This window comes from Hoplias malabaricus, chromosome 6 (genome assembly GCF_029633855.1).
Source record: "Hoplias malabaricus isolate fHopMal1 chromosome 6, fHopMal1.hap1, whole genome shotgun sequence".
NCBI lineage: Eukaryota > Metazoa > Chordata > Actinopteri > Characiformes > Erythrinidae > Hoplias > Hoplias malabaricus.
In genome coordinates this window covers 48654103-48681219 of record NC_089805.1, presented here as the reverse complement: position 1 = coordinate 48681219, position 27117 = coordinate 48654103, and the positions used below count along the sequence as shown (strand labels likewise).

The 27117-nt window shown below is 41.8% G+C and overlaps 2 long non-coding RNA genes across 2 annotated transcripts in view; one reads left to right on the top strand and one right to left on the bottom strand.

The window, feature by feature from the left end:
* The window catches only part of LOC136700382 (uncharacterized), a 33186-nt gene extending 9194 nt beyond the window's left edge, over positions 1 to 23992 (bottom strand). The window contains exon 1 of the long non-coding RNA XR_010803739.1: positions 23804 to 23992. This is a non-coding gene — a long non-coding RNA (uncharacterized lncRNA). The remainder of the gene's footprint in view (positions 1 to 23803) is intronic.
* LOC136699176 (uncharacterized) lies at positions 19881 to 21835 on the top strand. Its single transcript, XR_010803625.1, has 4 exons — positions 19881 to 19997; positions 20260 to 20292; positions 20461 to 20538; positions 21610 to 21835. It is a non-coding gene; the product is annotated as an uncharacterized lncRNA (long non-coding RNA).
* Positions 23993 to 27117: the final 3125 nt, after the last annotated feature.

Sequence of the window (27117 nt, the reverse complement as noted above, 5' to 3'; positions counted from 1 at the left end):
TGTGCAACTGCAAGCCTAGGGGGTGCTATAACAACAAAAAATTTATGTTTCACAGGATTGTCCGATTGACATGCCGATTGGTATGGAGTGGGTGATGTCCTGAATGAGATTCTATGACGATAATGTCATATTCGAAAAAAACATGGCCCCATCAGCCAATCAAATTTCAGCAGCTGTTTAATGTTCTTAACAAGGTCCTATCATAATGAGACTTGCATGGTATGTCCATGGCAGCACTTCCTGAGCACATAAACATTTTCATAAGGATAGCCACTAGGGGGCGCAATTCAAATTTTCAACAGGAAAATATGGAATATCTCAGCGAAAATTAAACATATTGACAAGCAGTTTACTTTATTGTATACTCTGCATAGTATCTTACAACTTTGTAAAATGAGATAGATATATTCTGAAGACCATGGGAAAGGAGCTTGTGCATTTTCATAACATATGACTAAAGCATTTGTGAGTTACAGCTCTTTCTTATGCAATGTTTCAAAGGCAAGCTGCACATCTCTATTTAAGCAGAGGCTGCAATCACACAGTAATGAAAGTTCCACATTTTTTGATAATTACTAAAGTTCAGGTTCTTACGATTCTCATGATACCACATATGTCCATATTGGGTTTTGATCCAAGGACTAGTTCTTGATCAAATATATCAGTTACATCTCATCCATGCCTGCAGACTTCTTTCTGTTTTGCAGAATCCCCCTCAGCCCCTCCCTCTCCTCCTCACACACAGACTGTCACCTCTCCCCCTCCCCTCCCCCCTGCCAGTCAGAGAAGGCCAGAGAACACAGACACAGAAATACAGATATTCAGCAATAAACCCTAACCACCTCCTCATTTCTACATTCAATGTCCATGTTTTCAGCTCCACTGTCCACAGGAGCACTTTGTAGATCTAAAATTACAGAGAGGGGTCCACCCCTTCCTGTGCATACTTTCATTGCTCCTTTTCAAATTCTTCAATGGTCAGGACATGATGTGGACCAACAGAGTAGGTGTGTGTAACACTGTGGACAGTGAGTGGACAAAGGTTTTAAATCTCCATACTCCTCTGTCTGTTTCACTCATAAGAGCGCTACACACACTGACATATAACCATAATGTCAGTGTCACTACAGTGCTGAGAATGTATGAGCTACAGTCTTTGCCTTTATATCTGTAAGTTTGATCAAGAAAATATGTGTATGTACAAGTTTGGACAGTGAGTGGAAACAGGTGTTAAAATCATCTCTGCTTTGTGGGGCTCCTGAACATTGGGGCAGAATCCAGGGTGAAATTTCAGAGTGAGTTCTGTGCTCTCTGCTGTCTCTGTAACCCAAGCCCAACCCTCACCTGTCTGCAGACCAGAAATTCACCCACTCATTCACTACCACTCCCTCTTAAAATCCTGCTCTGCTGAGACACCAGAACACCAAGGATCATGTGTAAAAGCACTACAAAGTCTATCCTAAAGTGTGGCTCCTGTATCAGGAAATGTCGCTCTTGCTCTGCAAAGATTGCTCGCTTTCACACTGGTCTTCAATGGTCTGGACACCCATACTGCAGGTATGACTCAGGTGTTGGAGTTTTAAATCCCTCAGCATCACTGCTGGTCTGGGAATAGTCCACAACCAAACACATCCAGCAGACAGTGTCCTGTGTCCACTGATGACAGACCCCAGTACAAGCAGCTCCACATCATATCTGCTTTTCAACTCCAGAGTGACTTCTGCTCTATGCAGTCTCTGTCATCCACTACTCCTCCTACATTTCCACAGAAATGCCAGAAAAGCAAGGACCACCTTACAAACACTACACAAACTTCCCGTTCTATCTCAAGAAAGCTTATATGCTAGCACATTTTCCTGAAAGAGATGACGTCTAGATGGGAGCATATGTTGTTCTAGAACCTGAACATAGTTCTCTGCATTAATGGTGCCTTTCCAGACATGCAAGCTGCCCATGCCACAAGCACTCATGCAACGCCATACCATCAGTGATGCAGGCTTCTGAACGGAGCGTCGATAACAACTTGGGTTATCCTTGTCCTCTCTGGTTCGGATGACATGGCGTCCCAGTGTTCCATAAAGAACTTCAAATCGTGACTCATCTGACCACAGAACAGTCTTCCATTTTGCCACACTCCATTTTAAAAGACCCCTGGCCCAGTGCAAACGTCTGAGCTTGTGGAGCTTGCTTAGAAATGGCTTCCTCTTTGCACTGTAGAGTTTCAGCTGGCGATGGCGGATGGCACGGTGGATTGTGTTCACTGACAATGCTTTCTGGAAGTATTCCTGAGCCCATTCTGTTATTTCCTTGACAGTGGCATTCCTGTTTGAGGTGCAGTGACGTTTAAGGGCCCGGAGATCACGAGCATCCAGTAGAGTTTTACTGCCTTGACCCTTACGCACAGCAATTGTTCCGATTCTCTGAATCTTTTGATGATGTTATGCACGGTTGATGATGATAACTTAAAAGTCTTTGCTATTTTACGCTGGGTGACACCATTCTGGTATCGCTGCACTATCTTTCTGTGCAACAATGGTGGAATTGGTGATCCTCTTACCATCTTGGCTTCAGAGAGACACTGACACTCTGAGAAGCTCTTTTTATACCCAATCATGTTGTCAATTGACCTAATTAGTGTTAATTGGTCTTCCAGCTGTTCGTTATATGCTCAATTTTCTTTTTCCAGCCACTTATTGCTACTTGTCCCAACTTTTTTGGGATTTGTTGACACTGTGAAATTATGAATCAACATATTTTTCCTTTAAAATGTTACATTTGCTCAGATTAAACTTTTGATCTGTCATCTATGTTCTATTACGAATAAAATATTGACATCTCCACATCATTGCATTCAGTTTTTGCATTCGGTTTGTACCAGCGAATACCAGCTTGGACCATGGGAATTGCCGCTTGCAGCTATATTTAATTTTAATCTCTTTGGTTTCCTGCTAAGTTTTAAAAAAAATCTATTTCCCAATAGCATTTTCTCTTTTCACACTATATACCTGATGGTTTCTGTTAAAGTAGACCATTCAGATCACTCTTAATTTTTACTGCTGATGTTATTTCTGTGTCAGAAATGGTGTTATACTCACTGTTTGTTTGCACTAATTTGTGTTTCGGCCATTTTGTAGTAGTGTTCAAAAACAATATGGCTCCCAGTTTTCTTTTTTGCTGTGAATCTGAATCGTAAAACCAAATTCGAGCGTGACTTGAGGGCACTACTATAAACAATATAATTAATACTTTTTAAAAGTAAGAAATATTCCAATTCCAATCATTTCTATAAAATGTTATGACCTGTGTTTGCTCACTGTCTAAAGTCTGGTTTAAATGATTTGACTGTACAGCAAGGTTATGTCTGTTTATATTTTATGTACATAATGTATTTCAAATACAAGAGATCATATTTTGTTTACAATTATACCCAGTCAATCTAATTAGGACTCAGGATGCACCTGCAAATAGATGAATAGAAAAGACCAACACTAAAACATTACACTTGCTTATGAAGTTAAAACTAATATTCATACTGGTATAAGATGAGTGCAGACTCAAAACATTGTTGTGATTTAAGTGCTGAACCAACAAGTTTTGACCTTGCAACACATCCCCAAAAAATATTCTGCCTGTGATCCCTGTTGTAATTGTATACTTCAATTTTTGTGTGAATAAATGTTGCAAGAGTTGAATAAAGGTTTACCTGGTATTATTTTATGCATATTGATCTGTTGACTCAAACATGGCACAAAAAGGACATATTAGGTAGATTTAAAATTTTAAAAAAATATATGGCAACAAAGTGACACGTGATATTATTTGAATAGATATAAAGTTACGATGATTAGTAAATAGAGACTTTCTCCAGATACTTAGTACATGCTAATCAATTTTTGCAAGATGTTTAGTAAATGTAAATCAATACTTGCAGGATATTTACTAAATATTAATTAAGTTTACTCAGATAAATAGTCAATATTAATTAATTTTCCTTGTGAAATTAATTTGTATTTACTAAATATTTCTGAGCTATATTAATTCATATGTATGCATGTTATTACTAAATCCAACACATTTTAACTGTGCATTTTATTAACATTTACATAATTTTCTTGCTTAAATTGAGTCAATTCATTCCATGAATGTTAATTAAAAGTTTGAAAATTAGAATCTACTCATTAATATTACATGTCACTGTGTTGCCATAAAATTTTTTAAGTAACTAATGGGTCACATTTTTTTAGTGCAAGTTTTATCCCTGCTACTGTCATCTTTATACTAGGAATGGCAGTGTAAGCATCAGTTTGTGTTAATAACAAAAATTGTTCACTTATCAGCTTATCAGATGACTCTCCCACGGGGTCATATCAGCTCTTCATGACTGTATATATATATATATATATATATATATATTTTTTTTTTTTTTTTAAATCCATCCATCCATTATCCACCGCTTATCCAGGTCCGGGTCCCAAACTCTACTTCCTCTGCGGAAGATGTGCTGGTAGGATTGAGAAGATCCTCAAAGTATTCCTTCCACCGCCTAATGACGTCCCCAGTCGAGGTCAACAGTTCCCCACCCCCACCATATACAGTGTTGGTGGAAAACTGCCTTCCCCTCTCCACTCCCACACCCGAGTTTTTGCCTCAGCGACAGCCGAAGCCGCGAGCCGCTTGGTTCCTCTGTACCTGTCAGCTGCCTCCAGAGTCTCCCGAGCCAACCAGGCTCGATAGGATTCTTTCTTCAGCTTGACTGCCTCCCTCACCTGGGTGTCCACCACTGAGTGCGGGGATTTCCACCCCGACAGGCACCGACAACCTTGCAGCCACAGCTCCATTCAGCCACCTCAACAATGGCCCATTCGGACTCAATGTCACCAGCCTCCCCCGGGATGCAGTCAAAGCTCTGCCGGATGTGTGAGTTGAAGATCTTTCTGACAGGTTCCTCTGCCAAACATTCCCAGCAAACCCTCAGCACAAGTTTAGGCCTGCCAGGTCTGTCTGGCATCCTCCCCCGCCATCTGATCCAACTCACCACCAGGTGCTGATCAGTTGACACCTCAACACCTCTCTTCACCCGAGTGTCCAGAACATATGGCCGCAGGTCAGATGATACGACTATAAAATCGATCATCGAAATGCGGCGTAGGGTATCCTGATGCCAGGTGTACTTTTGGACACCCTTATGCTCAAACATGGTGTTCGTAATGGACAAACTGTGATGGGCACAGAAATCCAATAACTGAACACCACTCGGGTTCAGATCAGCGGGGCCGTTCCTCCCAATCACGCCCCTCCAGGTCTCACTGTCATTACCCACATGGGCATTGAAGTCCCCCAGCAGAACAGTGGAGTCCCCAGAAAGAGTACTCTCCAGCACCCCCTCTAGGGTCCCCAAGAAGGCATGGTACTCTGAACTGCTGTTCGGTGCATAAGCACAAACAACCGTCAGAGCCCTTTCCCCAACCCGAAGGCGCAGTGGAAATTACCCTCTCGTCCACTGGGGTATTCCCAGACATACAGGCGCTGAGCCAGGGGGGCTATGAGTAAGCCCACTCCTGCCTTACGCCTCTCACCCTGGGCAACTCCAGAGTGAAAGAGCATCCAGCCGCTCTCAAGGAGATTGGTTCCAGAGCCCATACTGTGTGTCGAGGGGAGCCCAACTATATCTAGCCGGAACCTCTCAACCTCGCACGCCAGCTTGAGGTTACTTTCCATGTTCCAAAAGCCAGTTTCAGGATCAGAACGCCAGGGCCCCTGACCCCGGCTGCCACCCGATCCACAATGCACCAGACCCAGATTACTACCTTTCCCACAGGTGGTGGGCCCATGGGAGAGTGGACCCATGCTGCTCCTTTGGGCTGAGTCCCGCCACCAGGTGCTCGCCAAGGAGCCCCTCCCCCAGGTCTGGCTCCAGGGTAAGGGCCCTGTAACCCTACTCCGGGCAAAGGAGGCTGTGTCCCTGTTCTTGATCTCTTCATCTCTGTCTTTATGGATCACTATCTGTCTGGCCCATCACCTAGGACCAATTTGCCTTGGGAGACCCTACCAGGGGTTATTGACAACAACCTAGGCTCATGCAGGCACGCAAATCCCTCCACCACATTAAGGTGGTGATCTGGGGAGGTTTTTTTTTAAATCCAATATTTCTAAATGATCATCTTACATTTTCATAATCTATTAATAACTTTAATAAAAAAAATAAATTTACATTTTTAGAGTAAATTAAAATCATAGTTTAAGAAATCTAAAAAATATTCTTTTTACATAATCTATTTTAAATGTTAAATATTCAGTTCAAACCCAGATTAATCACCAGTTAAATCAGGTTTATGGATGTAGTAGTAGTCAGTTCTTAAGTGTTGATATTTAAAATAGTTCATTATTCAATTAATATTATGTAGAGTACATTTTCTGACCTTTTCTCCCTTTTTTTATTTAAATATTAATTAAAAAAAACGCTTTCATTATTTTGACCAATGCAATTTTTATATATAGTTTGATTTATTTATTTATTTATTTGTATGTCTTGCAAACCATTAACATCAATACTACACATTGTCAGGCTATGTAAACAGGAGAGACACTCGCGGGTTTTTAGCAGGAACAGTTTTAGTTCAGAGAAGTTAAAGTGCGAAGCACACCATAAAGGGAGAGCAGTCACAACCAAAAGGGCGATCTAAAGAATTGTAAGGTACAGGCTGAGGTCAAAAACACAAAGTATCAAACACTAGTAGTCCACATCCAATAAACAGAGTCAAGAGAAACGTAAGAAATGGTCATACACGAGTTGGCTTTCATAAACAAGGTTCGCTAAGTAAGTAACAAAAGAGTTAGCAATACTTCACAAGTGGCAGATGCAAAAGCCTGGGTTTATATAGTAACTGAATGATTATGTTCAGATAAACAGCTGTGATTTAAAACTCAGGTGACCCGGAGCGCACCAAAGAGCTCCCATTGGTTGATGGAGTCGTGACCATCCGCTGAACCATGAGAACTGAAGTCCCCAGAGTAATTCACAGACTCAAGTGGTAATGCGGTGTGAAGTGAGGGAGGAAGCGAGACGTCCACAGAGACAGGTGTGACACACTTTGTATAGTTCTTTTCATCTTAGGGTACAATTTGGATTTTAAAACACTACCAGCTTTGTATCAGGGTCTAATTCAGAAGCAGTTTATTTTTAATTCTCTGGTAAATATTTTAACATAAAATTAAGAGATTATCCTTTTGAACTATAAATAAAATCACATTTGGCCACCGAGATATTTGTACATAAGTATGTAAGTATTATAGTCAGACATGGGAACTTCTGTTCTATGCAGAGTTTTTACTCGCGTTACTGTAATAGTGCAGTTTTATTGTGTACTTGTGCTTTAAGTAGTTTTTTTTAATCTGTAACTTTACTTTTACTTGAGTATATTTTACATTATTTATTGTACTTCACTACATTTTAAATCACATCCGTTACTGAGTAAAAATGTCAATAAAATTGTAAATATAAACTCCCTGTGTTTACTGAGAGAGAAACAGCAGCTTATAAAAACCCCCTCATATCTTCAGGCCTCGCCACGAGCAGTTTATTATATTTGTAAAAGTATTCCATTCATTAAAAACAACTGATCTGAAACTTATATCCCCCCATCTGTAATTTACACAGATTTATTTTTGTATTAAATAATCCATTCTATATTTTTGGTTGCTGTAAAGATAAAACCTGGACTTAGTTGGACCAGGTGTGTCTTATTCACAGAGCTCCAGTGTGTCTGATCTTCATTCCCACCAGACAGAATTACACAGTCCATTTAGTGAAGACTGAAACCAAATGATTAAATCAGTGGAATGAGGTGAGCTCCTGCTTCTAAAATAAACATCTACAATCATGATTGCATATTGTGTGTAAGACTGAAAAATCTGACCTACGTTTTCTATTCTGAAAAGACTGGGGAGAGGACACTTCAGAAAAATCATGTTAGGACGAAATATTCATGTAAGATATACATCCAACTTGTTGGCGTGCACAAATATATAATAACCACAGTTCTCACACAACACAGTCATACCAAAGTTGGTTTTCAACAATTCATTTTTGTGTAGAACCTCTAATATTTTCAAAAACCTTTCATCTCCCTCTCTTTCTCACAGTCTTCTCTCCTCTCCCTCTCCTCCATCTCCCTCAGATACTCAACTAAATCTCTATCCCGCTGTCTCTTTCTGGCCCAGGTGTCAACACCTCCTGACCTAACAGAGGGCAGTGATCTGTCTGAGAGTTAGGGAAACAGGATTTAACAAAATGAACAAGGGAAGGGTGGTGTAACCGACTAAAAATAAACAACAGACTTGACCTGCAAACCACTTTCTAAACTCTTTTTTAGCCAAGTTAAATTAGTCAAACATTCAAAAGACAGAAAACAAAGCTGACTGATGATGAACTAATGTTTAGGATCTGCCCAAAAGTTCATACAGACTGAGCCACTGAGCTTCATCGACCTGCTAATGGCTAATAAAATTACAACATACCCAGCTGCATTTGTACAGGGGCATATTAATCTAACAACACCAAAGTTAATCCCACACCTTTAGCAACTTTAACCTTCTCAAACCTCTGACTCGATGATATCTGGTAACTGAGATGATAATTTTATTAATTTTTTTACTACCAATACATCAATTAGCTTGACTGGCTAACTAGCAACCTAACATTATTACCTCAGATTGCATTCACTACCTGCTTTAAAGGCATCAATCACGATTTTAACCCTGTGTATAAAACTCTGAGTGTGTGTCCTCTCCATGTGCTGCTCTGCAGTCAGTTTGCTCTGGAAACTGCTCTAATGTGTTTACGAAGCCCCAGTGTCTGTAAATGGGTAAAAAAACAAAGTGTCTGGGTCCGGTGCTAGGCTTTCTCTCTCTCTGCTCACGGCAGAGAAACGCCATCTGGAGGTTTTTAGACAACGGAGAGACTCCAAACGCTGAAAATCACCAACCGAGATGAGGATGTTGCTCTATTCCTGCTCCATAGGGGGGTAACACTGACTTATTTTTGCTGTTTTGGATGACTTAAGGTTGGAATGTCTTCAAATTCGAAAGACATCTAACTGCATTAGCAACAGTGCTACTAAATTAAACAGCTCGAGTTACAAATGAGATTCTGTGGGAATTCAAACAGTGAATAAAAACTTACAGACACATTACACTTCAGCCCTTAAACAACCGTTGTTTTTCTCCTCAAACATGCCATTCCACCTTAAAAACCACAGAGCTTCTGAATATGAAAAAAACCAGAGATAACTGCATTTTCCCACAGTTGCAGACATCTCCTTAAACAGTCATAAAATACATTAATAACAATTCTAAAATCAGACAAAGTGTGTTTATCGTTCTCCTCAAAGCTATTCTTAATGTTACCTGGGTTTGTAAAAAACCGTAATATTTTTAAAGTTTATTTTTATGTTTGTATATTATTTACACTTGTAAACAGCCAGTTCCTTGTTTTCCACCATTTTTCTTTATCAACATTGAACACCTCCACTGCCCTGGTTCAATCATGGGACAAGACAGTGTGCTGTGTTCTAATACTTCACAATGTCTCCCGATGCAGTACAGCATGTGGGTACTTTTCACTACTGCCTGATGTGTACTGTGAGCACAGGATAAAGTGAGTGTGCATGCAGTGTGCCCTAAAGAACACAGAATTATTATTTACCTAGCTCCTGCAGTCCAGTAAGGTCCAACAATGGACCACACATGTCTTTCAAATCAGGAGTGAGCCGAGTGTTAGGAAAATCGTCTTCCATTCTGGGCACTACATTTCCGGTCCAAAGGTCCTCCAGCTTGGACCACTCCTCTGGCTCCAGTCTAGCTCTCCACAGGTTCAGCACAGACCTCATAAGACGCAGAGACCTCAGGCCTAGACGAGAGGCAATGGCATGGACATCCCTCAAACCTGGTCCTGCTACTTCCACTAGGTGCCGGAGTGTGACCACGCCGGAGGCACACAGCACTTGAGTGAGACCAGGTGTCCCTTCGCTCCCCACGTCCAGGCGCGTTCCATACACAATAGGCTCCTCAAGCAGCCAAAACAAAGAGTCACACTTCTCTGGTCTGTTCACTTTAAACATTGTCCAACATTTAAACAGTCCACAATAAAAAGGGGGAAGTCTATTCAAGTGAAGCAGTTTAGTGTTCATCAGGAAAAGTGGAGAGTCCAGCCCCAGCCCATCAACTGTCTGTAGAACAGTGCTGGCCACCTTCCTCCACACTACGTCCACAGAGCCGTCAACAACTTCTGAAGAAACTGAAGACGAAATGTTGTCATTCTGTTGGTTAAATGCACCAGGCCTTGTCCACCTTCATCTTTGGGCAGAAAGAGGAGACCCTGAGGGACCCAGTGGAGTCTGTCCCAAAAGAAGTTAACGATGATGGCCTGGAGACGGGGCAGTAACCCAACAGGAGGATGCACACACGCCAGTCGATGCCAGAGGGCAGAGGCGATCAGATTGTTTATGACCAGCACTCTCCCTCTGTATGACAGCTGTGAGTGAATCCACTTCCACCGAGCCAACCTGCTTTCAATTTTCACAGCTAGACCCTCCCAGTTTTTCTGTTCCGTAACTCCATCCCCAAGGTGCACACCTAAATATTTAAAACCTCCCCTTTTCCAGCACATACCTGCTGACAGGCTGGGTAAACCACTCTGACATTTCCCCACTGCAACAGCATCGCTCTTCCCCCAGTTCACTCTGGCAGCCGACAAGATCCCAAAATCCCTCACAGCAGACACTATATTATCAACATCGGACTGACCATTTACCATCACAACTACATCATCAGCATACGCTGAGATACGATGTTGAACACCATATTGTGGTCAAAACAACCCTTCAATTTTGGAGCGGAATCTGTGCAGCAGTGGTTCAATGGCGAGGGAAAACAACATCCCAGACATGGCACAGCCTTGCCGTATGCCACGACCAGCCTTGAAAGGAGCACTCAAACCGCCATTGACTTTCAGTACACTTTCAATGTCCTGATACAGTACTTTAGTCATCGCAATAAAAGTTTGGCTAAATCCAAAAGCTTCAAGAGTCGACCAAAGGTACCGATGTTCGACTCGGTCAAAGGCTTTCTCCTGATCCAGGGAAACAAGACCAAAATCAACCCCTACAACTCTGGACACCTCTAAAACATCTCTGATCAAGCAGATATTATCAGTAATAGATCTGCCCGGCACACAGTAGGTCTGGTCTAAGTGAATGACCTGCCCCATTGCTTTTCTCAGCCTAGTAGCCAAAGTCTTTGAAAACACCTTGAGATCCGTGCACAGGAGGCTCACGGGTCTCCAATTCTTAATGTCCTGGAGGTCCCCCTTCTTGGGCAGCAGGGTGATTACGGCCCTCCTGCAGCTCTGTGGCAGACGTCCCTCTGCGAGGCTTTCATTGAGCACGGCCAATAAGTCTGCACCCAGCACCGTCCAAAAAGATTTATAAAACTCCACAGGTAACCCATCGATTCCTGGAGCAGCCCCGCCGTTCATGCTCTGCAGCGCTGCATGGAGTTCCTGTTTGAGCAACGGTTTCTCTAACTCCGTGTTCAACTGCTCCGAGACCTTTGGAAGTCCAGCATAAAAACTCTCGGAAAGTTCTTCAATGGCCACATACTCACTACTGTACAAGTTCTCGTAGAACCGTACAGCACGCCTCTGTATTTCGGTGGGCTCCGTTAGTTCTACACCACATTCGGATCGCAGAGAGTGAATATACCGACTCTGGCCATTCTTCTTCTCAAGGCTGAAGAAAAACTTCGTTAAGTACTGAAAACGCGAACGGACCAGAGCTCCCTGTGCCCTGTACCCGAGCAGATCAGCAAGAGCAGAAGGTTTAGATTTCAGAGCCGCAGTGTGACGTTGGTCTCCTGTAAGTTCTACCACCCAGTTGTAACTCAACTACATCATTTTCTAATTGCTTCAAGGACTGTGTAATGTTAAAAGTGTTGACAAAGTAATTTAATTTCAACTTTACCTTAGTCCCACCACTGTCTTAAGTTACTAAAACAAGGCTGTTTAAGTTTGACATTAGACCAGAAAACGGAGAACACATGTTTAAACTGCTCATCATTTAAAAGAGAAGTGTTCAAATGCCAGTAAGCACTTTTATGATTCATATTTGCAATAAAACCCGTGCACATAACCATACAATGATCAGAGAACCCCACTGGAGAAATCACACACAAAATGCTGAGGTGATGCTTGAAACAGTAAAATCAGTCCAGTCTGGATAAAGACATGAATCCTTCTCTTGCATGGGCCCAAGTGTACTGTCTACTAGTCCTATTTAAAACCCTCCAAACATCAAACAGGTCATGAGTGCGCAACAACTTACACAGTGCCCTCTGGGACGGACCATGAGGCTCTGCGTGATTTCTGTCAATATTGTCATCTTTTGTGCAATTAAAATCACCCCGCAAAAATAGATAATCTTCAGGGCTAGCATCCTGCAGTGCCACACTTACACTGTCGAGAAAAGTGACCCAGTCTGGGCCATTTGTAGGAGCATAAACATTTACAAAATTAACCTTAAAACGTTCCAGCTGTGCCTCAATAAACAGGAACCTACCGCCTACGTCATGCTTGACCTCACATGGAACAGGCAAAACATGTTTAGCAAAAAGAATAGCAACCCCTCCTCTAGCAGAGGTCATGTGACTAAAAACAATGTCCCCCGTCCACTCCTTCCTCCAGTCAGTTTCATTGTTATCGTCACTATGTGTTTCCTGCACAAACATAACATCCACAGCCTTACGCTCAATAAGTTCATAAATTAGAGCTCTTTTCTGAGCATCCCGTGCTCCATTCACATTCAGAGTGCCCACCCTGATCTTACTCATTTGTAAATATGGAGGATGAACCATGTACCTCCTGCACTGTGTCCTTCCCCTTAGAGTCTGGCCCTGCCTCTGCCTCCTCAGGACACCAACGCTTTAAATGTCCTTCTTGACCACACCCTAAACACTTCATAGAGTCTGACGAAGCAAAAACTACATAATCATAACCATCAACTCTTAATTTCAGAGCCGCATTTAGATTTTCTCTGCCATTTTTCAGGATCATGTAGACCTGCCGTCTGAAGGAGACTACGTGTTTGAGTCGAGGAGACGTACAACCAAGAGGGATTCTCTTCATGTAGGACACAAGCTGACCAAAACGAGACAGTTCTTCAGATAACACTTAATTTTTAATGAAAGGTGGTACATTGCACAGTGTGATTTTTTTAGAGGGACGAACGAGAGGTAGTATGGGCGTGAATGAGTCTCTAGTGACCACGCCGCGCTCCACCACAGTGTTTACTTTCTCTACGCTGTCTACAAACACTACGACAGCCCCATTCATCATTCATAAGAGAGACAGAAACAATGCTCTCACACCCAATAACCTCCCCTACAGCCAGACCACACTCCTCCACTGAGCATCTGACCTCGGGGACAACTTTTAAACCGTGCCGCCGCGAGAGCTGCTCAAAACTAACTTTCCTCTCTGCCGCCGCCGCCATGACGACCAGCAAACAGCCGGCTACCGCTTCCTTCTCCTCCTCTCCCCCACAGACTCAGTGAGTGTGTGAGTGAGAGAGTGTGTGTGAGTGAGAGTGTGAGTGAAAGACAGAGAGAGAGAGTGAATGAGTGAGAGAGAGTGTGTGTGACAGAGAGAGATTGTGTGAGGTGTGTGTGTGAGAGAGAATGTGTGTGAGGTGTGTGTGTGTGAGAGAGAATGTGTGTGAGGTGTGTGTGTGTGAGAGAGAATGTGTGTGTGTGAGAGAGAATATACATCCACCCCTGCAATGCTCTGAGGGACAGTGAGTGACCCCCGGGGTCTCACTCTACTTGTGGGAACATTTCTCCTCACTTTGTTTTGCCGCTATTGAGTCCCGGAACCTGTAGTGTCACGTGACCAGTTTTCTTCAGGGTCCTCACTTTAACAGTAAACATGTAGATTTTAAACACACGCTTTGCTCAGTACTGCCCCCGGTGGCATCTCACCACCTCCAGATCGTCTTTCTTCCTATTGGTTAAGAGGAACACGTTTTCTGATTGGGTCCTGGCAGCTGAGGGTGGAGTCTTTTCTGATTGGGCAGCGTTTCCCTCCAGCGCACCACACGCTCCTAAAGACTCCGCCTTCGGGTTTTCCCCCTGTGAACCTCTGACTGGGTTTTGGAGGGAAAATGGACAATATATATATAACAATAAATATTGAACAGAAAGTTTAAAAGTTTTTTTTAAAAGATTTATTCCAGATGTGTGTTTAGTTAATTATTACACCAATGTTAAAGAAAAAAAAAGTTTTAGAGGATTTTATAAAGGTTTTTAATGTTTTATTATAATTATTTTATGAAGTTAATGCTGTAGTTTGCTTCACAAGGGAAAGTTCTTCAGTAGTTTGATTAATTCAGAGTTATATAAATGTAAGGGACTTGTTTATCAGACTGTGAGCTAATTGCTGCAGGCGGAGGACACAGGGTTAATGCTGATATTAACGGCTACTGCTGCCCGTCTCCTGCTGCAGATTGATACACTGTATGTGTGTTGTCATGGAGACGGGGCCTTGGGGGTGGGGCCAGAGGCCACTGCTCCCAAACTGTGATGGAATTTGACAGAAGTTCATGGAAAATACATAAATAAATATAACAGTGAATGTTTTAACCACAGATAAACACAATCAAGTCCAGAGTGACACCACTGAAAAATATCAGAAACATTATATTGATCTTAAAGTATAGCTCAGTAAAAAAATACTAATACAGATCTCAGTTGAACACCTAGAGTAGAGTTTGAAGTGATGTGTTAGACCCATGTCCTTCAGCCTCATCAGAACCCCAGTTCAGGGAATAACTTCTGTAAGGACGGCTCTATCCCTCCAGTAGAGTTCCAGAGACTGGAGGCTCTGTAACAAGAGCACTGAAGCTGCTCTGACAGCTTGTGGTGTCTACGTTGTTTTTGTTAGTCAAGTGTTTTTTCATGACTTCTTTTACCCACGCCTATAAAACATCAGGTGACCTGCAGACCATCGCCCCATACAACATTAACATGGTGAGGATCAGAGAGAGAAACAAGACGAACAGTGGTTTATCTTCGTAAATCTTCATAAAGACTATGGCTATGGGTTATGGGTTAACCCTTACCTTAACAAAACATAGATGTGTACTTATGTAATCATTTTCTTTCAGGAAAGTTTAATCACAGCTCCCGTTGTTGCTCATTGCCTTAATTATGGAGATTTGTTATTTAAATAAAAACAGATGAATAAATTCCAGTGTCTGATTTATAAAGGTCAACAACAAATGTGTGAATGAAGCACTGCTTTTGTGTGTTTTGTGTGGTTTTCTAGTGTTCTCCACTGGTCCCAGACAGAGAGCGTATATCGGTCCACTGTCACACCACTGACTGTAGACCACTGCTGGTCCACCATCGGACCCCTCAGATTACTGTCCTGTACAGGATAGAACTCATTTATAATCTCCTCACACAGAGTTTACATTCACAGAGACTTTTATTCTGGAAAACACATTAATACAGATATCACCAACAACTCTGAGAGATATAATAATGAGTGTAAGCCTGATATAAAATGATTAAATGATAAAAATGTTGACCCTGTGCTGATTTAAATTATTTACTGATCTTATTTATAAAGAATAACAAAAAGAACCTAATGAAGGAGAAAAATGTAAATTACACTGTGAATGGAAAAGTGCTAAAATGTGGCATTTTGTCTAAAATTCTGTTTAATCAGCAGTGGTCCGCCCAGAAAACGCTGTGTAAAACACTAGTGGACCTCCAACTTTGTCCTCAGTGGATCAACAGTGGTCCGCCGTCTCCTTGCTGTCAGGGGATCGAGGGTGTTTAGGCCTTAATTAAAGACTTAAAAAAACAAACTATGCCTTTAAACACCACATGATTCTGCCTTCCTGCCTGTTACTGTCCCTACGCCTTGTGCTGTACCAGCGTGATCTCTCTCTTCTTAGGAGCCTGGACTTGGTCATTTCACCTGAGCAGTGGTTCTGATAAAATACTGAGGAGATGTTTAGGAAAAACCAGCTGAAGCAGAAAGACTTAAAGGGACGCTTGGGAACACTTGGTAAAAAACAAACAACAACAAAGACAACCCTTCATTTAAATCAACAGCAACAGAATGTGGTTGTCCTCTATTACACTGCTCTGTGTTTATGAACATTAATGATATTTTCTAGGCACAGAGACACGGTGAAAATAGTATCTAAAGTAATGTGTGTACTTTAAGTTAATTAGGCCTGGCGTTTATGGGGTTAATCTTTATTGGGTCGTGCACGCGCAGCCTGCAGTGAGCTTGGTCTCACTGCGCAGAATCGTCTACAGCTCCGTCCTAGAAAACGGGAGAGTTCAGCCCCAAATTTGGAAGAAGGAGCAAGCTCCGGATTCAGAACTAAACAAGGTCCGTGAGTAAAACCCCAGAAAACAGTCAAAGCTTGTCCTTCACTGGCGCCACAGGAGGCGGAATAAACTGTGTTCAATTACAGTTCACATTTCAGCGTTGGCTTAAGGGTTTTGTTCATTTATTTATTGTTTAATCGTTGAGACTTTTATATTTAGTTAACGCTTGACAAAGGTAATTGACAAAGGTAATTTCTGATTGGATGGCTTCAGCGCCAAGTGGGAAGGACATACAGGCCGGAGACCAGTAAATAACTTTCTAAAGGAACTTAACCCAGCGAACAAAGAAAGGTCCGGAGGACCTAAATGTTATAGGGGACGTTCTTACAGGACGTTTGTAGGACCACCAGGAAACATTCAGAGGACTATGACGGGACGTTTGAGAGAAGTCCTTTAAACGTCTCATTTTAAATAGTGTATAACCGTGGCCCCGGAACCATAGTCCTGTAAACACAGTGGGTACATTATTTAAGGTTTTGTACATTTTTAGAATCATTCTTTCTTTCTAATAAAACTATGACAACAGAATCAACTGGATTTATATTGAATAAAAAATCAATTCTTGAGAATAAGATGTGTCACTCACAATGTGAAATAGAGGTGTGCGATACCGGGAGTTTTGGTATCGATCCGATACCAAGTAAATACAGGGCCAGTATCGCTGATACTGATACCACTAGTGTTCACCACGTGCCGGTGCAGAAGTAAAATATGGGGGGGGGGGGAAAGAAAAGAGAGAAGAAAAGCTTGAGTATCGATCTTTTTCCACGAGTATTGATAAATACCAATACCAGATATTGTCGATATTTGGATTGATCCGCCCCCCTCTGCTGCTGACACCTGATATTTAAGGTAGGTGTGATTTCTGAGATCCACACCCTTTTGATTTTAGTTCAAATTTAAAGTGAAGTTAGCTCTACTTTCTTCCTGAAGGGTCAGCTTGTAAACTCAGCGAGCTGTTCAGCCTCTCTCCTCCACAAAAAAACATTCGTTATGATTAAGTATCTACACTGCAGTTTACCATCTACATCTGTTTACTGAATTTCATTCTTATAAACGACATTAAACACAGCTATTAACTGGTTTGTTTACGCGTTCGTACAATGACCCATCGACCCAGTGATAATAATTGTACCGGTGTTTCATCCGGAATGGCTGTTAACAAAAATACAAAGGAAAAAAGAAAGGAAAGAAAAGAAGGAAGTGTGTATCACGGAGATATAATTAGAAAGTAAATATAATGGGGAACAAACATTTGGTCTAAAACTTGTGACTGGGGGGGGGGGGGGGGGTTAAAAGTGAATCTGGCAACCCTGAGGTGATGGGGTACTGCACGAACATGTAACAGACCGTTTAAAAGTGTGTAGTTTCATTTATAAGAGTTAAATGGAGTGGATGGATTTGGTGAACTGCAGTGTAGATTTAATCAGAATCAGTGGTGGAATAAAGAGGCTGAATAGAAAGGTCTATTATGTGCATTTATTGCTCATATTCTGTCTTGTTTTGCTTGTAGAAGAATGTCAGACCAGAGTGGGTCTTCACAGGTGAGGGTTATTTATTTATTTTCTGATGTTAGTAGCTAGTTTGTATGAAAACACCACACTGGAGTAAAATTGACATGTTTGTTTAGGCCGAGGATTTCAAAGTGTGACAAAGTTTGGAAAAAAGGTGCCCCCTCCCTTTAGAAATTTAAGGTTGTGAACCAGACGTTGAAACAATGTTCTTGGCAGTTAGTAGCGAGTTTGTTTGAAAATACCACAGTAACAACAGTTTACAAGTAATTTACTGTAGATAATGTGCCCAATAAACATTTCTCCTGGACCCTTTAATAACAGGATGGTGATGAACACCAAAACATTTCGGCAGTGTGTACATCACCAAACAGCACCAAGTAAAAGAGCTTTTTGTTGCATGGTGTTTATTAACGTCTACTCAAGTCTGTCACATTGAAGTAAAGGGAGAGCAGCGTTAAGTGGATTGTTACATTTCTCTGCCGCTCGTGAAAGGAAATGATGTTTTACTTTCTACAGGCACTTTCCACTGTCTGTGATATGACTAGAGGTTAGCCTTGATCCCTTGTTGCTCAGGTAGGGCCTTAGAAGGTAGCATTCAGATGAAGGCATTTGTAACAGAACTATGTTTTAAACGCACCCATAAAATATCAATACACACACGCTCCTAAAATACTGACAGATTACTGTTAGCTGTGAGTGTACCTTCAATTCCAAAGGGTGGAGTGCACAGACACTTGACTCCATCATGTCTTTATACCTTTCTGCCTCAGAGTACAGCCTGAGTAGTGTGAGTAGCCTGACTGTGTCATTATAGGAAAACGTTTCACAGTTTTAAACAGAAGTGAAGGGGAACTTGTGGGACACTGTGTTGTGAAATAGCTTTACCATTAAATGTCAGTACCAGCCAAATTCAGTACCCTTCCTCCTGATGAAAGGGTCAGACATTTACTGGACTGTCTCAGTGTCTGTTTTTCCAAAATCATTGTGAAGACAAATGAGGGGTCATTTAGGAGTTGTTCCATATTTTAAAACAAGGGATTCCTCTCGGACACTGGCATATTCCACTCAACAGCACATTATTACACTCTGGTAGTAGCATATCCCACTAATCCACTGGAAAGTGCCAGTGGAACGTAAACGTAACATGTCAGTCCAATAAATAAAACTGCTGCTACTGCCTTGCCTCCTTATTCTACCCTTATTCTAGCATTGTTTCCCTTGTAGGAAATGCTGCTCGATCATTTACTGGACAGGCTCTACCTCAGACTCTCAAACTGCCGTGATCGTGCCCCTCTGGATACAGATTACCTTGAGTTTATATGTTCACAGGAGCTGGTTGTACTTAGTGCATTATCAAGTCACCCTGAGATCCCTCAAGCAGTGTATGAAGCCCTTACTGAGGTGCATCACCTAGTCTCTGAGCAAAATGACAAGGCTACACACGTGTTACAGTTTCCCTGGACAGAGGAAATAGTGGCTGCCCCAGAGTTATAATACGCAAAGAATCTGTTTCTGAGCTTCTTCACATGGGCCTGTCTGTGAAGTGTAGTGCCGAGTTTGTAGGGGTTTCTAGGTGGACGCTGCAGAGACGTCTGAATGATCGGGGTTTCTCTGGGAGAGATCTGTACAGTGACTTAAATGATGATGAACTTGACTGGTGTCAGCCATCCACTCCAGCAACCCACAAGCTGGGTACCGAATGATGTTGGGACTGCTGAGGGCACAGGGACATCGTGTGCAGTGGCACAGGGGTCGTTCATCAGTGCACAGAGTTGACACTGCAGGTCTAGCGTCAGGAACGTCAGAGTTACGGTGTGTGGTACGCAGGACATACTCTGTCCCAGGCCCCAGAGCGTTGATGAATATCCACACAAACCACACACTTATGAGGTTGGTTATGTTTTTCAAATAGAAACCTATTACAGGAGTTCTTCATAACGCAAGAACTTAGGTGATGAATGATTATTCCTGTCTCATTTCAGGTACAATATGGTGATATTCAGAGGAAGTGATGGTTTCTCAAGGAAGGTAGTTATAATCATTTGATGAAGGCTCATTCTACAGCATATTTTTAATGGTATTACAACAACAGTTATGTAAAGACTTATTAGTTCAGTATTCATCAGTATTTTCAAATAGAAAACTGTCATATTCTCATACTTCAATAAATCAGACTCAGAAATGAGAAGTATATGTTGTTTAGGGGGTGATGGGGTACATTATGTCCATAGATAATGTATCTTGGTGTTGCCAATAGTAACAAGGCCTCCACTGCTCTTGCCTTCTTCAGTGAAGCTGTTGAGGAACATGGCGCACCACAAAGGTAGATCTTTACCTCTACATTCATACACCCTGTGTTAAAGTACCCCACACTGACTGTCCTTCATATTAATAGCCTTAGCTTTAACCTTAGCTCCGTTAGCTTTAAGTTGTTAAGAGTAAATCACCAGAACGTTCAGAGTCTTTATTTGTGTTCCATTCACTTTTCAAGGGTTCGAGGCGACCATGGGGTCCCCCCTGATGTTCTCTTTTCGAGGAGTTGGGAGAAACAGCTTCATTGCTGGGAAATGTGTGTATAATCAGAGGTCATTTCAAACACACACACACACACACACACTTACACACACGTTCAGTTGAGGTAAATATAACAGCATTCATGACCTGAACTTTAAAATGTATGTCTTAGGTGTCTGTGAAAATACTGAATTTCAGCAGCAACAAATAATCAGTAAATAATTGTTACACTCTTTTATTAAATGACGAGACACTGTGATTATCACTACCTTCCTGGAGAAGACACCAGCTCCAAATATCACCACATTATTGTCCTGTTGTTCAAATGAACACCTACAGCTCTGTGACTGTGCAGTCTATAATATGGTGTTAAACACACGATGCTCTGCTGTCTCTGATTAATTTGAACCTCTTTTATGTTCACCCATATATAAGACTTCATGAATATCATCACTACTCTTAATCATTCACTACAACACAGGGGCTGCATAAACACATGAAACACTCCTATCACGCTGTCAGCGTTTCTGATATGGAGACATTTTAGATATTTGAGTTAGGTCTCCTCATACACACGGATCAGCCATAACTTTAAAACCAGCTCATGGTGTCTACACTGGTCTGTGTTATCAGCTCCACTCACTGTACAGGAGCCCTTTATATTTCTACAGTTACAGACTGCAGGCTCTCTGTTTCTCTGTGGACTTTATCCCCTTTTCACCCTGTTCTTCAGTGGTCAGGACCACCACAGAGCAGCTGTTATTTGGGCGGTCTATCATTCTCAGCACTGCAGCACTGACGTGGTGTGTGTGTGTGAGTGTGTACTGCAGTGGTGTTAGTGGATCAGTGCTGCTGGGATTTTAAACACTGTCTCAACTCACTCAGTGCACTCAGTGCAGGGCTGAGAATGATCCACCACCCAAACAATCCCTGCTCTGGGGTGGTCCTGTGGGAGTACTGACAGTCGTTCACATCAAGGCCAACACCCCCCTTTATTACTCTGCTCTTGTTGATAATAGAGTCCTATTGCGGTGCTTGTAGAAGTCTTGGATCTTCTTCCTGTACTGATTTTTTTTATTGGCATGCTGCAATAACATGAGTATTCCAAATGATGTGCTTTGAACAGAACTGAACGGCTCTGGAGAGATGTCTTCACCGCAGTCACAGGCCTCTTCTACAGTGTGCTGCACCAGCCGGAGGAGGATGGTCTCCTCGACCTGTCCAGCAGTCTGCACCTCTTCTGCTGTCATTATGTGTTTATTCCCCATCGAGCCCAGCTTGATACGTTTAGAGACGGCTGGGATAATCCTCCCATTTCCACTGAGAGAAATCTCACTCCTCACCAACTGTGGCACATGGGACTACAGCACAACTTTGAAGAGAACAGCGAGGTAAGGACTTGTGAAATTATGCTCAGCACACAGCATGGAGTTGAAGCAGGAGAAATAATGACTTTATTTAAAGGATTTACACATCCCTCTGATTGACTGGGAGAGCAGTGGCCTTTTACCCTGTGATCCTAACTGTGGGGTCCATGTACCTGAGATGGACTGCCCTTTGAGACCTGATGACCTGCTGGACTTTGTGGTGCCGTGGACCCAACGGGCCCCTCCACATGCCTGGAGTAGACAGATATTTAGCTGCAGTGGAGTATATGCACAGCATTGGTTATGTGTAAGGTCATTTCTATGAGGAGATACTAATGTGGTGGTGGTGTTAGTGTACACCTCCACCATGTCAGTGCCAGTGCAGTGCTGAGAATGATCCACCGTCCAAATAACGCATGCTCTGTGGAGGTCCTGACCATTGAAAAACAGAGTGAAAGAAGCATAATAAAGTATGCAGAGAAACAGATGGAATACCGACTGTAACTGTAGATGTACAAAATGTTCCTAAACATTAAGTGATGAAGAAGATCGATGAGTGTAGAATGAAAGAGGTGTGTGTTACTTGCAGAAATACTGTACTTTCACACCTTTCACGCTTAGTTACGTGTGCACAGTGGATATATAACATAGGAATAGACTGTCACAACATACACCACTGTATCTTACTATATTCAGATAATAGCCACTGTGTCATAACCCTCTCTCCTTTCTGTGAGTGATAAAATACCTGATTAATCAAATCCACATTGTTGACCCTCAGAGACACTACTGTTTTTATTAAATGTTCTTCTGTGGTAATTAAATGTCCTCGTTACTTCACCAAATCCTTCTCAACACAGGATATAAACGGCAGTGACTCCATTTAAAATATTCTGAGATATTTATCTTAGAATGAGTGGTAAAGGAAGAGCACAGAAGACATGGTGGAGAGCAGCTGTAAACGATTATAAAAAGGACATGTGCAATGAAAACAACGGCATGTTTGTGTTTTTAATGAAGTTTTATAAAACATTTAGAAACATTTCAGAAAAACGTTTGATGAAAGGGCAGCGCATAATATTTGTGTGAAGATTGACACTTGAATCTAAGTAAAGCTTCAATCTGCTGAAGAACCTGTGAATTCAGAACGTATTCAGTTTCTTTCAGTAGATCTACTAAGGACGCTTTACAGTGAGAAGGGTTTTTTTGCGATGGGAGAAAAATAAATAAATCAGAGAGAGAGAGAGAGAGAGAATGTTGCAAAAAAGACTTAGTGTGTTAAGATTTGGCAGCGGAGTTTTGAATGTACTGAAGAGGGTGGATCATCAATAATGAGGGGGCAGTCTGAACAGGCAGAAATGGCAAAACTAGAAAAAACTAAAAAGTTTAAAAAACTAAACAAACTACAAGTTAAAAGAGGAAGTTAACCGTATGTTAACTCCTGAATACAGAATAACAGTGAGGATGGGGGAGTGATGTAGTGAGTTTGAGGTAAAGATATATTTGAATGTCATAAGAATAACAATGAAAATGAAGGCTATGGGAGTGGATAATATTAAGAAGAGAAAGTAAATTAAAGAAAGAGGAACCCGGGGGTACTCCCTGAGTTACCGGGGCAGTAACTGATCTGTGCTTCTGTTTACTAACAAACTGAGACCTATGTTTATAAGAAACGGACCGGGATAACAGACCCAGAAAGGCCAGCAGTGGAGAGACGTGACATTAGTAAATGATGACAGAGTGTGTCAAAAGCGGCAGTCAGATAAAGAGTAAAACAGATGCACAACCAGAGTCAGAGTATAACAGCAGATCATTAAGAACACATTATCTGCACTTCACAAACTGCAACAGGAATGAAAACATAATTCACTGAGACTGAGAAGTACACACCACAGTTTCAAATGTTCAGATGGCACTTCTAACATCAGACACCACTGGGGAAACACGTCATACCTGTGCACTGCATTCAGCCACGGACTGACAGGAAAAACTGATGTCCCTGCGTCAGGTCGCAGTTCCAACAGTGGCCAAATCACTGATTCCTTCAACCCCTGCTTGAGCTGCTTTAGTTGGTGTGAGTTTCACCCAAGCGCTTTAAAACATCCCAAATAAGAAGGCTGTGAAGAAGCCAGGTTCTGTTGGTTTCCGTTAAAACAGGGAGGTCCCGTGCTAGTGCTAGTGCTAACTGATTTATAGCTGCCCTGTGATCCTCAGTGAGTGCACTGTACTGGTGACTGCATTCATCTTCCTTCCTGTCTGATTTTACATCTTCATAAAGCTATAAAAAGGACATTTTAAACACAGGAGTACAGAGTTTCAAGATTTATTTGTCACACACGCTTCAACCACACTACGTTCTCAAGGATTAGAAATCTGTAAAAGTACCTAATAAACAAATAATGTACACAAATAAACAATGACAGAGGATCACTACTCTGTACTCACTGGTCTTAAGGTCTCCCTGATGTCTGTCTGCTACATCTTCAAGGGTGATGGTGGCGGTTTGGGGTTTATGACCTCACAGCCTGGCTAAGACCTGTCAGACGAGGGCCACCATGAAGGAAAGAACGGCCTATCATTCTCCCTGCCGTAATAAACATCTCATTCTGCACCAGCACTTGGGAGGTAGAAGGGATTAGGAGGTCAGGTTGACCCTCAAACAGATTAGTGCCGCGTGGATTTCCTACAGGAAAATTATGAAAACAATGAAGAAAGAAAAATGTATTTGTTATATGTTTTTTTTCTATTGGTTATGAATACAGTGAATATTGGATTAGTACAAAAATAAGTCTTAACTGCTCTCTTTAAAAATAAATATTTCTTAATGTTTTAACACATATCACGTAGCACATCAGTCCAGAGGATTACCACAATTAAGCATGAATCCATGCTGCAGCTTATGCACTGTCGTACTGAAGAAGTGTCGATTGACGCCAGCTCCAACGGCCACAGCTCCTGAAAACACAAGAATTTAAAATCACACAAAGTCAAAGACTACGCTATTACACTGTACAAAAAAGTAACATTATGCTCTCCACCATTGAGGCGTACAAAAGAAAACATGGCAGCACACTGAAATAGAGCCAGTGGCTGATCTTCAAATGTAAGTATCTTAATCATACAGGTGTGTTTTACATGTACACCTATGTTATTAATATGACAGTCAGTGTAATATGTAGTGGATTGTCTAGAGTATGACTTGTGCAGTAGATGGTCAAAATAATATTAAAATATGGTTTTAATTAAGGAAATAATTTTTAAAAAAGGAAAAAAAAAGCCAGAAAGAAGTGAGTAGAAAACCAACACTCTTGATTTCTCATTAAAACAGTACACTTTACTGATCGTCAGGTTACAGGACCCTGCAGCTTGGCTTGGAATGGTCTGGACCAATCAATGTGATTCTTATAAAAGTTGAGAATTCCTCCCTCTTGTTCCTCTGTATCTTCTCCAATGTCTATTTTAATTTTTAGGGGTGGCTCATCTTCTTTGTGCAACAGCACTTGTCTTCTGTGTTCATCTGCTGCCAGTTCAGGATCAACGATGCTTTTCCAAGCTGAAAGAAAAGAAAAGTTGTTTGAAGACACAATCCACAGTTCTTACTGAGGCTGGAACAAGATGTGTCCACATCAACACGGTCCACACACCTCGCATACACACTGACTTAAGCCCATTCAAAAGAGCAAATGTAGACCTCATATTAAACAACACACCGCCTATGAGTCTCCGTGGTCCACACCTGCCCATGTAGACCATGTGCACTCAACTACTGTAAGGATGACTATTTTACGACGTCTGCACTAAGTTATGACTTAAGATTCATTTATTCATTCATATATTCATTATCTTTAACTCTTATCCAGTTCAGGGCGGTGGTGGGTCCGGAGTCTACCTGGAATCACAGGGCACAAGGCAGGAACACACCCTGAAGGGGGCGCCAGTCCTTCACAGGGCGACACACACTCACACCTAAGGGCACTTTTGAGTCGCCAATCCATCTACCAACGTGTGTTTTTGCACCATGGGAGGAAACCCATGCAGACACAAGGAGAACACATGCATTTATTTATTAAAAGGATGCCTGAAATTATCTCTACTTCCACACCCTCTGAACACATCAAACTCCCCACAAACAGTCACCCAGAGTGGGACTCGAACCCCCAACCCCTGATCCCTGGAGCTGTGTGACTATGACACCACCTGCTGCACCACCATGACTTAAGACTGCGTTTCTAGATTTGGTCATTGTACTGAGACTTACATTTTCTAAATAAATACACCTATATCACCTGTTTGTATTGGTCTGGATTCCAGTGGAATATCCTCCGGTGGCAGGGCAGATGATGTGCTGGGTGTCGCCTCAGATGTTGAGTTGACCATTGCTGCTTCCAGTGACTACACACACACTCCTTGACTCAGAGGGTGTGGAAGTAGAGATAATCCCAGGCCTCATTTTAATAAATAAATACATACAAACAAAATGCATGTACATTCTTCATTTATAGACTCTATAACACTTAAACCCTAACACACAGACCTCTGCAGGACTCACATTTGCCTGACGTTGGGCACATGACTGCAGTCTGGATTGAACAGAGCCATCAGCTGTTACACCAGCATTTATTACACAGTATTTCAGAAATTAGTTTTCCTTCATTTCCTTTCTGTGTAGATGAGTGACATGAGGGGATTGGGCCAGGTTTTCAGCAGCAGCTGTATATTCCTGCATTATAACGTCTGAAGATTAGTCCTTATCTTTATTTACACACAGTTTTACAATGTAAATTCAAATGAATTGATTGATTTCTCAATTCTACGTGATTCTGTGATTCTGTGCACTGTTGTTATTTCTGAAGTCATGTCTGCAATACCTTTCCCCACATGAACTCGGTGGTAGACAACAATCTCTGCAGGAAACTGCTTCTCCCTCTGGGTCACATGGTTAAAGAGTTCTATAAATAAACAAACCTGACAAACCTACAGAAGAGGACCACAGAATATGAATCAAACAATAAGATTCACTGATGTCTGTGACTCCAATGTGTGGAATTTGTCTGGAACATAGCAATAACATCAAACTGAACAGATGATGTTCCACACAAATGACATCTGAATTCTGTTTTGTGGTTTCGTCTGCGTCCTCTTCAGAATCATCTTTCTTTTAAAGGCAGTATAAAACAGAATATGAAAATGGACAAGATCTTTATAATACACTCGTCATTTCAACATCAATGCTGCGCTCGAATGATGATGGATTAGGGCTGGACAAT